Here is a 13,183-nt window from a genome sequence, read left to right as displayed (position 1 = left end):
TCCCACTGGCCCAAACTTGTCGTTGGACCCTGACAAAGAGCTGGGAAGTGGGGGAAGCAAATGTACTATTTGGTGAGCACGATCATCTTTGCCCTTCTTCCAGGAAGCCTCCCTGGTTCTTTCCAGCTGCAAATGATGTCTCCTGCCTCTGGATTCTGACGGTGCTCTATGTGCCCTTCCTTTGCAATAGGTATTTTCCACATTGTATGAAGATTACACACACACACGTGCGCGCACACACACCCATATCTATCTATCTATCTATCTATCTAATCTATCATCTATCAAGAGAAATCACTTACTGCATGTGAGACGCTTGCCCATTTCAATTTTTATCAACTCGTTTAAATCCTCATAATAACCCTATGAGGTACCTCCTCTTATTGTCTCCAACTTACGGGTGAGGAAATTGAGGCACAGAAAGGCTAAGTATCCTAACAGGATTCTAGCCAGGCTTCTAACACGGCCAATTTACTTCCACAGTATCGGCTCTGAACTACTCTACTATATTATGGCTTGTCTTTTTAACTTCCTTATTAGCCGAGAGTAAGATATAAAACTGATTCATTTCTTTATTTCCCGTAATGCCAAGTACAGGTTTAGGCACATAACATGTTTTCTGAAACGTATTGCACACAACGCGTCCCTTTTCTAATTAAGATCTTCAACAGATCTGATCTTTTAATAATTCTTTCTGTGTTGCTGCATGGCTCCTGAGGTATCAGAAAACATTTCAGGAGATGTGATTGTTTCTCCTTAAAAAGCTACAGTTCTTCAAGAAGATAGATGGGGGTCTTTGGGGACATCTAGGGGATAGCAAGACAGAAGGCAGCGGAAGTTAAGGTAAGACACTCAGGAAAGACTCAAGCCACTTTATTTATATTGTGTTTGATTTTGTGCTTAAGAGACTGTTAAATTGCATTGGGGAAGTGTGGCTGCTAAGTCTGTTTGGTCTTCACTTGAGTCCCCAAACTCTGTAAATAAATCCAGATCCCCAGAGAGGACTTTCTCCTGCTTAAATGTAGATTCCTAGTAAGCTATAATCCCCTTCCATTGGCCGTGAGCCTTCTACAGACTAAATTTAGAAAACTTAAATTACAACCTAGCAATGTGGCTCCCCAAATGAAATGTATAGGGCAGAGTACCCAAAAACACCAGGGAAAATGGTAGTCACAGGGAAGTGTCAGGGACCTGGTGGTCAGTCTTACATGTCTGCAATCAGAAAGGCAAAGGTCCTATTCATGTAGAAAGAAATGGCATAGTGGGAACCAGTTTAGAACCATCAGAACAATGACCTGGGAGATGAGCCTCATTCTAATTATGACTCCGTGTTCCAACCAGGCATGAAGGAAGTCACAGTAAACCTATTTCTGAGAAAGGCATTGCCCAATGTGTCGATGTCCACTATCTTATGTGGGGTGAGGGCCAGTGAGTCAGGGAGGAAACATACCAGAAAATGATCTTCGATGACTAACACAGAAGGGGCTGTTCTCATGTTGCCCTGATGGAAAAATTGGTGGGATTGCAGGAATTAATAAGAACTATCAGCCCTGCTTGGATATTCTGTCCTAAAATGGTGACATGTATGTATTTAAATGGGAGGGGCTGGGTAGCACAAGAAGTCTGTCCTGAGAAGATAAGGGGACAAAGTGGTACTTTGTCATTAACCAACCCACAGGATTGCTCTGCACTATCCAGTGAGTGGTAACAATGCCCAAATCATCTTAAAATGCAGTGTAGATCTTGGCCCAAAGTGTTTTCTGGAATTAAAAAAAAAAATCTGATGTTTCCCTAGCAACCTAATAGAGATCTCTGATTTAAAAGACAAATGTAGGGGCGCCTGGATGGCTCAGTCGGTTAAGCGTCCAACTTTGGCTCAGGTCATGATCTCACAGTTCACGAGTTTAAGCCCCGCAACAGGCTCTGTGCTGACTCTCAGAGCTTGGAGCCTGTTTCAGATTCTGTGTCTCCCTCTCCCTCTGCCCCTCCCCTGCTCATTCTCTGTCTCTCCCTGTCTCTCAAAAATAAACGCTAAAAAAAAAAAAGTTAAAAAAAAAAAAAAGACAAATGCAGGGACACCTGGGTGGCTCAGTCGTTTAAGCATTCCACTTGGGCTCAGGTCATGATCTCACAGTTTGTGAGTTTGAGCCCCACATCAGGCTCTGTGCTGACAGCTTGGAGCCTGGAGCCTGCTTCAGATTCTGTGTCTCCTTCTCTCTCTCTGCTTGCACTCTGTCTCTCTGTCTCTCTGTCTCTCTCTCAAAAATAAAAATAAACATTAAAAATAAAATAAAAATAAAAGGCCAATGTTATTGGATGTTAAGATTTGAAGGAAAATGTTTCCATGAGGATAGATATGATTCTTGTAGAAAAGTAAGCCTCATGTATCAGTTAGGGTTCTTGGTATATTAATTTATCAACAAATATCTATTGAGTCCTAAAATAGGCCAGAGATTGTTCCAAACACTGGAAATGCGGTGGTGAACAAGACAAAGTCCTTTTCCTTATAGATTTATATTCTGGAGGCAGAGACAGATAATAAACAGTAGACAGAAAAACTAATAATTGTGTAATTTCTTACTGAGATAATTACTATGAAGAAAACTAAGCGGTGTCTTAGTCTGTTCAAGCTACTATAACAAAACACCATAATATGGAGTAGCAAAATACCATTGCCGGAGTGGCTCATAAACAACAGAAATTTATTTCTTACAGTTCTGGAGGCTGGGAAGTCCAAGATCAAGGTGCTTGGTGATTCGATGTCTGGTGAGAGCCCACCTGCTGGTTTGTAACAGCAGCCTTCTTGCTGTGTCCTTACTCGGTGGAAGAACAAGAGAGCTCTGTGGGATCTCTTTTATAAGGGGCTAATCCCATTTGTGAGAGCTCTGCCTTCATGACCCAATCACCTTCCAGAGGTCTCACCTCCCCATCATAATGGAGAACAGCTTTCAACATATGAATTTGGGGAGGACACATTTTGTCTATAGATAGCACAGAGCAAGGAAAATATTTTCAGTTATTTATTGCCTTGTAACAAACTATCCCCAAATTTAGTGGTCTTAAAGGATTTATTATTTTTCGTGATTCTGTGGGTCAGAAATTTGGGGACGGTTCAGCCAGCTCATTTGACCCATTGGGGTCAACGGCTTGGCCACATTCACTGGCCGAATGAGCTGAGAGAACCAAGAATTCATTCATGTATTTGGTGCCTCCATGGCCCTCCATGTGTTCTCTTTCTCTCTTTACATGGTGCCTCATCATTCAGTAGTCTAGCTTGATCTTCTTTATAGTATGGCAGCCAGCCTGCCCAGAGAAAACAGCCTGGAAGTTTCCAGGCTTGCTAAAGACTGGTCCTGGAACTGGCACACTGCCACTTCCTCTGTGTTCTGCTGGCCAAAGCAGGTCACAAGACCAGCCCCTATTCAAGGGCGGGCAAAAAGACTCCATCTCCTGATGGGCAGAATTGATGGCAGCCATCGTCAGAAACTGTCTACAACCGAGAGTGACTGGAATAGGGAGCGGGCTGTGTTAGATGCAATGGTCCTAGGAAATGACATTTAAACAGAGACTGGAATGAGGAGAGAGGTTGAACCATGACCAAGATGGGTGTGTGTGTGGGGGGGGGGGAGGTGCTCTCTAGACAGACCCCTAGAACCATGGGGACAAAGGCCTCGATATGGAATATACATAGTGTGTCTTGTCTGAAGGTTAACAAAGAGGTCAAAGATTCTGGGGATGTGTCTAAAGAAGAATGAACAATAGAGCAAACAGGCAGTTAATGGGAACAGGGATACAGTCAGATTACCAGGGGCCTTGAAAGTCATGGTTAGGTCTTTATACGTCATTCCAAATGTGATGAGAAGCTCTTATAGAAGGGTAACATGAAATGGCTCAGGTGTCAGAAGGATCACACTGGCTGGCTGCTGTGTGAAAAGTGAATGAGAGGAAAGAAGCAGTTTAGGTGGAAGGAGGGGGACCAGCTGGGAGACCCCTTTAGTCATCCAGGTGAGAGACAATGGTGGCTTAGAGTGGAGTAGTAGCAAGGGGCATGCAAGAATATGTTAGATTCTGGATATATTTTGAAGTTAGTCCCAGAAGACTTGCTGATAGACTGGATATCGAAGTGAGAGGAAAAGCAGAATTAAGGCTGAGTTCAAGATTTTTGACCCGGCCAACTGCATCAACAATGCTATCATTTGCTGGAATGGAAAAGATACAAGAAGAGCAGGTTTGGGGGTAGGGTGGTAAAAATAGAGAATTATGTTGGGCACTGGCGCTCATCCCCTCTTCTCTACTCAAAGACTTGCTCTATGCAAGTATTTTCTTCCTCCACTGGAATATAAATTTCTCCCCATCAATGATGTGCACTCCCATTGTGTAAAAACATGCTTTAGATATTTTAAGCCCAGAGTGACTATTTAGAAATCAAAATATAGATTTTAGTTAAGCTGGTGGATATATGAGTCTTGATTTCAGGGGAGAGGGGTAAAAGTGCAAGTTTAAGAGTCATCGATGTACAGTTGGTATTTAGAATCCTGAGACTGAATGGGACCTGGGACTCTCAACTTGCAGAGGTCAGGAAGAAGAGAGACCCGCAAAAGAGACAGAAAAGAGTTGACCAGTGCGAGAAGAAACACGAAAGGCTGTCATGTCCTGGAGGCCAGGGAAAAGATGTTTCAAGAATAAGGCGGTGCTCACCAAGTTGCTGGTATTGTTGGTCAAGTAGGATGAGGGTGCATTGACTTTGGCCAGTGCAGAAGTCTTGGGCAACCTTGACAAGAGCAAGTTCAGTGCAGTAGAGAGGAGAAGAGAACTGATGAAAAAGCAGAGGCAGCTGAGACAGACAACTCTTGCAAAGACTTTTGCTTAAAAGGGCAGGAGAGAAATGGGTCAGCAGGGGCTTCAGGTAAGGGAGATTTTCAGTTTTTTTTAAAAGATGAGCAATATCAGAGAATGTTTTTACACAATGGGAATGCACATCATTGATGGGGAGAAATTTATATTCCAGTGGAGGAAGAAAATACTTGCATAGAGCAAGTCTTTGAGTAGAGAGGAGGGGATGAGCGCCAGTGCCCAAGAGGAAGGGTTGGCCTGAGACAGAAGAGTAGGTGGATAGAAATGCAAATGGATTGGTTGATATTGTGGTTGAAATATGAGAAAGTTCTGTAACTGTTTTGGTTTCTCCATGAAAGGAGAAAGAAGGTCATCAGCTAAAGGTTAGGTAGGGATATTAAAGACTTACAGAGAGAGGAGAATGCTTTAAAAATAGAGTTGAAGAATTTATTCTTTAGGGAATGAGGCAGAATTCTGAGCCCACACGAGGTATGTGGTTATACATTTATAAATTTAGAGTGAACTATTGCTGTGTGTTTTTTTTCAAGCCATTTGTACCTGGTTATATGGAGCACATGGGGAATAGGGTTTACCAAGAGTTTGGTTTTTGCCAAGTGGGTAAGAGGGAGAGAATGAGATGCATTTAAAAGAAATGCTTGAGGAGTATTAAAAATTTATTTCACATGCACTTACATAGTGGCTCCTACATACCAGACACATGTAAGCACCTGTATATTAAATATTAATATTAAATATTAACCCATTTAATCTTTATAACAACCCTATTAGAAAGATAGATACTATTGTTTGCACCCCATCCCCCATTTTATAGATGGTGAATTGAGACACAGAAGATTGAGTAACTTATCTATGGACACATAGCTAATAAGTGACAGAGCCAGGATTTGACCTTGGCAGTCTGAGTCTGAGCCTGTGCTGCTAACCTCTGCAATGCTTCTCCAGAGGGGCTATAGGGATGGGTAAGGAGGGACGTAGAAACGGAAAGCAAGTGATGGACAGTGAAGACTTTGTAGGGTCAAGGGAACTGAAAGGTCTGGTTGGAGTTAGAATAATAGAAAGAATGAGCTGGAAAGATGGGAGGATGTAATTAGAAAGTGGGATGCTTTTTGAAATAGAGATTTTGGAGAAGGTGGAGTTATTGATCATGTAGGAGTCTAGAACATGATTCTGGGAATGGGTAGCTGAGATGAGATGAGAAAAAAGACAAATGGAGGATAGGAACCGAGAGGCCAGAGTGTTGGGATGAGCCATCTACATAGGTACTGAAGCCTCCAAGAATGCTGACAAGGAGTGCTGGAACAAAAACACCATGGCCAACCTAGTTCTCCTCTTCCCTGAATAAGGAGACATGTCTTGGAGGCTGGTAGATACGCACAATAGGAAAGGAGTGGGTCTGTACGCTCCCACTGAGCTGGATCGTGTGCAGGATGGGGAGGCAGGGGTGGGATAGGAGGTAGTGGTCTAGAAGGAGAATTGAGGGCAATGCGCTGCGCCTCCAGTAGAAAGCCATTGATGATTGGAGAGGGCTTTAGGGAAACCACATTCACAGGGAAAGGCAGGCTGTAACAAGAGAAGCAGCTGGGGACAGTGGGGATTTTGCTGCTGATCAAACATGAGTTTTAGAGGTGCACTGGAAGAACCTGAGGGTTGGGAAGGGTGGGCAGCATGAGCAACACTAAGAAACACCCAGGGCTGTGTGGGCATCAGATGAGTCAGGAATGGTCTGGGAGGCTGGCACTTTTGGGGGTGTCTGAGGTAATGAGATTGGTCCTGATGGTCTCCCAGGGGAAGAAGATAAGCAGGTCTAATTATAACCCCCTGCTTGGGCCTGGTCCCCGAGATAATTTTTGGGATGCAGTGGGCAGTATCTATGGCAGGAGTGGTATCATCAGGGGCACGGGTGGGTGTTTTTAAAGTCCCATTATCAGTGGTGCCGAGGCCAAGGAGAGGAGCCTTGCCGAGTACAAAAGAAACAGACCTTGGCTACATTAAGCAAAGGGGAACTTATTCAAGGAATATGAAGAGACCCACAGAGTTGACAAAAATCGGGGGAACTTGACGAGGAAATGGACGGGAATAAAGAGAACCCTGGGTGGCCGGACAGGGAGTACTGTGGTATCCAGTTTTGTTGCAGGAACAGTCTAATGAACAAACTGTGGGGATGGCGAATGTTCTCCGAGCATTTACTCATGCATAGAGGCACCTGCTCAAGACTGAGTCCCGGGAGAGGAACTCTTGATCTACGGTGGATCAGCAGCTCTATTAGTGAGCATAAACCAGGCAATGGTGCAGTGACATTAAAAACCCACATCTCAGTGGCTTAACCAACAATGACTCATTTCTTGCTCAGTTCTTGTAAGTAAGCAGGAGGCTCTACTCCACTTGGCCACGCAAAGACTCGGGCCATTAGAGGTTGCGCTTGTTGCCCTGCCTCAATACATGGCTTCAGAGCTTTCTGAAGAAGAGGCAGCAAAAAACTGGAGAGTCACACGCTGGGTTTTAAATGCTCTGGAAAGGAAGTGACGCACATCACTTCTGCTCACACCTATTGGTCAGAATTAGCCATGTGACTGCCTAACTGCAAGGGGGCAGGGTCATAGGGGGGAGTACATGGCACTCAGTGAACAGTAAATGTCTCTGTCACAGGCTGTTTTGAAGCAGAAAGAGGGAGGTTAGTTAGCACATCCAAGGTCTTCCAGACCCCAAATTCAAACTATTTCCTAAATACTACACTGCCTTCTTAAGGAGTCTATGTGGAGGAGGGGAGGTGCGTGTAAGGGGGTGTTTAATATTTCTGTATGTGCCTTCATATTCCTTTCTAAAAATACCTAACATAGTGTTGGAGTACAGAGAACATGCTTGAAATTTGTTGCTGGCTGATGGATTGATCGATATGAAGTTTAATCATGGTGAAACAGACACAGTCCATGTGAACCAAGATCCTCAAATAGTGTAAATTCAATTCAGCCAACCTCTGAGAAAGGGTCTGCACGGTACGTCAATGACTGGCATTACAGAGAAATGACAGAGAGCCAGAATCCGGAGGAATCTTAAGAGTTCAGAAATCTTAAGAAAGAATATTATTTATTTTTCCTTTGGCTATTAAGAAAGCCTTAATTTCTCTGGAGGAAAGAGACAACATTAAGGACTAAAAATATAGTTTATAGAAATTAAATCTATTGCCAAGGTAGAAGAACCATCACCTGACTCTAATAAACAACTTCTGAGGTCCTCTATGTGATGACTTCGGTTTTCTGCCGTATGTGATTTGAGTGGATGATGATAATTATGAATGTGATGATCGTTATGTGGGGTCAGTATGAGTACGTGGTCCCTTCCAACCACTGGCAAATTATCAGAGCTCAAGTGTAGGTCCACTCTTCCTTCAAACTACAGACCCATATTCCTACTACCCTGCTACCCTGCTATGACGTTCCCTCTCCCGTAGACCCTCATCCCTCCCTTAAAATGACAACTTTCCATATGTTTTCTATGAGCACCAAGTGCTGCAGTGGGAGAGACATGTGCAGCTCCCCCTGGGACATTGGTCCTCACCCTTTGGAGGGCTTCAAATCCCCTGGACATCTTGTGTCAACATGATTGCTGGGCTCCGCTCCCAAAGTTTGTGACTCGATAGGTCTAGGGTGGGGGCTTACAATGTGCATTTCTGAGAATTCGTAATTCCTGGGTGCCCTGAGTTGAATAGTGTCGCCCCACCCCCACGGTCACGTCCACCCAGAACCTCAGAAAATAACTTCATTCGCCATTAGAGTCTTTGCAAATACGATGAGTTAAGATGAGGTCCTACTAGATTAGGATGGGCCCTCAATTCGGTGTTACTGGTGTTCTCAGAACACCAGTGTTCTTCTGAGAAGAGGAGAGACACAGAGACACATGGGGAGAAGTCATGGTGAGGACGGAGGCGGAAAATGTGGTGGCACATCAACAAGCCACAGGACACCAAGGATTGCCAGCAACCACCAGAAACTAGGGAGAGACAAGGAAGGATTCTTCCTTGGAGCCTTCCGAATGGGCACAGTCCTGCCAAAGCCTCCATTTCAGACTTCTGTTTTGTAAGCCACCTCAGTCGGTGGTAATCCATCATGGCAGCCCTGGAAAACCAATGCACCGGTGGTGCTGAGAATTACTATTCTAGAAGAAAGGGGAAAAGGCCATTTGAGGATCACTCTTCTAGAAAAAAAAGAGGGAAAGTGTCAAGTACCTTTCCACAGGAAAATACAGGATTTGAGTGATAAAATATTTTTGAGAAAAGGGAAGTACAAACATGTTTTTTTGTTTGTTTTTCTTTTGTGTTCTGTACCACATGTGCTATTGGGGGGTTGTGCCAAAGCATCTCCTACCGCTTTTAGGGAATTGCCACTTGAATGGTCATTCCGGGAGACTTTACTCTGAAGTCGGACCCTGTCTGTCCCTGACCTAACACAGGCTGAAGTGGGCACGAGCCCATGCCTGGCCAATGACCTTCTCTTCTTGGACTGCGGATTGTAAGCAGGAGGTGTAGACACACACACAGAGCACCTACTCTTCCCGGCACAGTGACCAAACCCCCTACGAGGCGGGTGTCGGGGCTTGGTTGTCAGTCCCGCTCCCCAGCCGGCTCTCCAGCCTCCTAGAGCTCCTGTGAGTCCCCAGTATCCTTCCCATAAATCCTCTTTGTTAAATTATCAAGTCAGTTGCCGTTGCTTGCAACCAAAGAACCAAAACGAATACGGAGTATCTGTTGTCTTTTTTACTTCGCTTTTTCTATCCTTCCAACCTAACATTTTTTCTATTGAAACATCTTGGTTCTCCCCACCCCCCTCCATGTCAAAAGTAATGCAAATGTTGCAAAAAAGACAGAGTGCTTTCTGAAGTTTTTTTTTTTTTTTTCATCTTTCTGCGTGGCTTTCCATTGGTTAAAATGTCATCGTATATCCTCTAATAGACAATGAGAGGATAAAATATAGCCTAGCTGATGGGCTTTCCCCTACGGAGGGAACACATATATTAACTGTCTGTCTAAAAAGACCACAGCACTGTAAATATGCAGTCACTTTATGCCAGCAAGGGGTGGGAGAGCTTCCTGTCTGTCGTTTTACTGAGCAAGTTAACATGAACTCCAGCTTCGTCATTACCTAAAGGTTTGTCTTAAAAATCTCATTAGGGGCACCTGGGTGCCTCAGTCGGATAAGCGTCCGACTTCGGCTCAGGTCACGATCTCACGGTTTGTGAGTTCGAGCCCCGCGTCGGGCTCCGTGCTGACAGCCCGGAGACCGGAGCCTGCTTCGGACTCTGTGTCTCCTTCTCTCTCTGCCCCTCCCCCGCTCAAGCTCTGTCTCTGTCTCAAAAATAAAGAAACATTAAAAAATTTTTGAATCTCATTAAAAAATCTCATGTATGTTAACTCCAGATGCACTCTTAGAGTACAGGACTTGGGTTTTTAATGCAGAAATATTTGTGGTGTCTGAGTATTCATCTGCACTCATAGCTTTTCCTCCCTGAACTGTGAATTGTTTCCTCTTTGTGATACCATTTGCTTCCTCCACCTAAGCCATCTTGTAAGGCTTTTCTAAAGTTGGCTTCCATAGCTCTGGCCTGGAAATCAGGTGCTTGTGCAGGACAGTAATATATATTTTTGCAACCGTCGGATACATTTAGTGCATTGAAATAACTCCAGCCAGGTTTTCACTCCTGCCCTTTGCTTAAACTCCATTGCCCTGACCTGCACTAAACCACAGGTGTCCCAATCCAACTGGACTGCCCCGAGCCGTCCCCAAACCCATCCTTTCCTCCCCAGAAATCCAAGCCAAGCTTTTCCAAATCTCCCCAGCAACCTTTCTACAGCACAAAAAACATTCAGAATTTGCCATCACCCATCTTGTGTGTTTTATATAACAAATACAAAATGCTACGTTTTAAAAATTAAAACTCCAGTAATGCACCTTCCAAGGTTCAATTCGAGTTTAGAAAATTCATTATAATGAAAAGAGAAGAAGGAGGATTTTTTTTTTGTTTATTGCTGATAGTTAGTGGCATTGATAGATCATGGCAGAACCATCCGCAATATGGCCAAATAATTTCACTGGAGAGGATTTTATATAGCTACAGCTAAAATTCAATGAACTGATTCAGAAGACTCAGTATAAAATATAACAGTGACTTCGAGTGCCAAATCAATTTGGGGGCTTGAAGGGATGGGAGAGTTCTTCGTTCCCTCCCCCTTCACGGACGTGACTTTAACTGGAACTGTAAATTCAGAGGCCTCGGAGTGGCCAGGCAGTGGGTTACAGCGGGTGATTTAAGGGACCTCTCATGAAAAATCAGCAAGTGGTTGGGAACACCAATGCTTAAAGGAGTGTATGTCTCTGAAGTATGACCGCAAGAAAAAGTTAGAAGGATATTCCTGAGGACAAATCAGGGATTTGTACTCAGTTGACTAGGGTTTGAGGTTTGCAGTTTGGATCAGTTCAAGACACTGTTTTCCACCTCTGTTTCCTCGCTTGTGAAATCCTGGGATCGGACCAGAGGAATGGTTTCCAAAGTTTTGCTTTGTTTTCTCTTTAAAAAAAAAAAAATTTTTTTTTTAAATGTTTGTTTATTTTTGAGAGAAAGAAAGACAAGAGGGCAAGCAGGGAAGGAGCCGAAGAGAGACACAGAATTTGAAGCAGCATCCAGGCAGGCTCTGAGCTGTCAGCACAGAGCCCGATGAGGGGCTGGAATTCATGAGCTGTGAGATCATGGTCATGACTGGAGCCGAGGTCGGACGCTTAACCAGCTGGGCCACCCAGGTGGCCCTGTTTTGTCTTTTCAATGATAGAAGGCTTTTTTAAGTAATGAATTTATCTTACTGTGCTGAATGTCTGGTTTGCCCCTCCAGCCCCACATTCCCGCTGCCATAACTGTAACGTGCACTCCCCCCCCCCCCAAGGCTCACATGTTGAATCTACTCCCCAGTGTGATGGTGTTAGGAGGTGACGTCTTTGGGAGGTGAGAACGTCGTGAGGGTTGAACCCGCAGGAATGGGGTCAGCATCCTGATAAAGAAACCCTTGTTCCTCTCCTACGACGTGAGGACACAGTGAGAAGATGGCCATCTGAGAGCCAAGAATCGAGCTGTCACCAGATACCGAATCTGCCAGCCCCCCTGATCTTGGACTCACCAGCCTCCCGAACTACGAACAATAAATATTTGCCGTTTAAGCCACCTGTCTGTAGATATTTTTGTTTAGCAGCCTGTATGGATTACAACGCCAGCCTTCCTCACCCTGCCCTGAGCTCCAGGAGGCTGAGGAGACCCGCTTGCTTCCACTGGGGTTCAGCCAGTAGGAGGAGCCACCCCCGGGGCTGCTGGTAGGGAAAAGGAATCCAAGTGTTTATTTCCCCGGATTATTTCCCTCACTGCTGGGCTGCAGGACAGCGGTGGCTGTACTCTTGCCTGGTGTCCCTCCCTTTTAACTGCCTCTCCCTTCCTCTCCCTCTGGGTTCCAGAAACATCCTCTGACCTTACGCTTTCCGATGTGGGTCGCAACCGCTGTTGTTCAAGTCAAGTCCTTAATCATCCCTCACGGGCGGGCTTCCTTTAACCCCCACCCACACTTTTGTAAATCATCTCTTGATTAAATTCTCCTCAATTGTCCGTGGGAACGTGGCATCTCTGTCCTGCCGGGGCGATGCTGGCATGGCCCTGACACTCCTCAGACCCACCAGGCGTCAGAGGGAAAAGACAAGAATATTCAGGAACACGTGCCCCTCTATCGCAATCAACAGCACAAAGCTCGTGAGCATGAACTCAGGAACCAAAGTGTCCAGCCTGGAATCTAGTCTTTCCCACTTGCAGGCATGGATATATCTGTCTTCGTTGTCCTTGCGTGTAAAGGCAGGTTCTCACCTTACTTCATAGGAGGGTTGTGAAGATTTAATTAATTAATACACACAAAGCGCTTAGAACGGTGCCTGGCGGGGAGTAAGTGCTATGTAAGCGTTAAGTTATTATTATCTACGTCATTTGACTATTTTCATACACTGGCGGCCAAGCCGTAAAAAACCTTCAAGATGGTCCCCAAACCAAGTGGACTTAGAGGCGGGAATTCGGCTGACGGGCATGAGCACAAAGTCAGAGGGGGAGAAGAATCTCAGGCTCTGGAATAAGACAACGATTCGAATCTTAGCTCTGTCACGAGCCAGCTCCGCGATCTTGGCAAGGGCTTACCTTCTCTGATCCTTAGTTTTCTCATCTACAGGATGGGGATAATGATAGTGTCTACCTCTTAGGGTTGTGCTGGGGCTTAACACGAATCATCTCTCTATCCTTCATTTACTCGTTCATTCAT

General features: G+C 44.8%; 1 long non-coding RNA gene across 2 annotated transcripts; it reads left to right on the top strand.

Moving 5' to 3' along the window:
- The first annotated feature begins 1,380 nt into the window (after positions 1 to 1,380).
- On the top strand, positions 1,381 to 12,041 carry LOC122237762. 2 transcript variants are annotated; one of them, XR_006216396.1, is made up of 3 exons: positions 1,381 to 1,583; positions 2,716 to 2,766; positions 11,809 to 12,041. It is a non-coding gene; the product is annotated as an uncharacterized LOC122237762 (long non-coding RNA). The 2 variants fall into 2 exon arrangements; XR_006216395.1 differs by lacking the exon at positions 11,809 to 12,041 and adding an exon at positions 6,978 to 7,174.
- Positions 12,042 to 13,183: the final 1,142 nt, after the last annotated feature.

The sequence above is a fragment of the Panthera tigris genome, chromosome B1 (assembly GCF_018350195.1).
Source record: "Panthera tigris isolate Pti1 chromosome B1, P.tigris_Pti1_mat1.1, whole genome shotgun sequence".
Lineage (NCBI taxonomy): Eukaryota > Metazoa > Chordata > Mammalia > Carnivora > Felidae > Panthera > Panthera tigris.
Note: the sequence above shows the minus strand (reverse complement) of the source record. Positions and strands in the feature narration are given on the sequence as shown.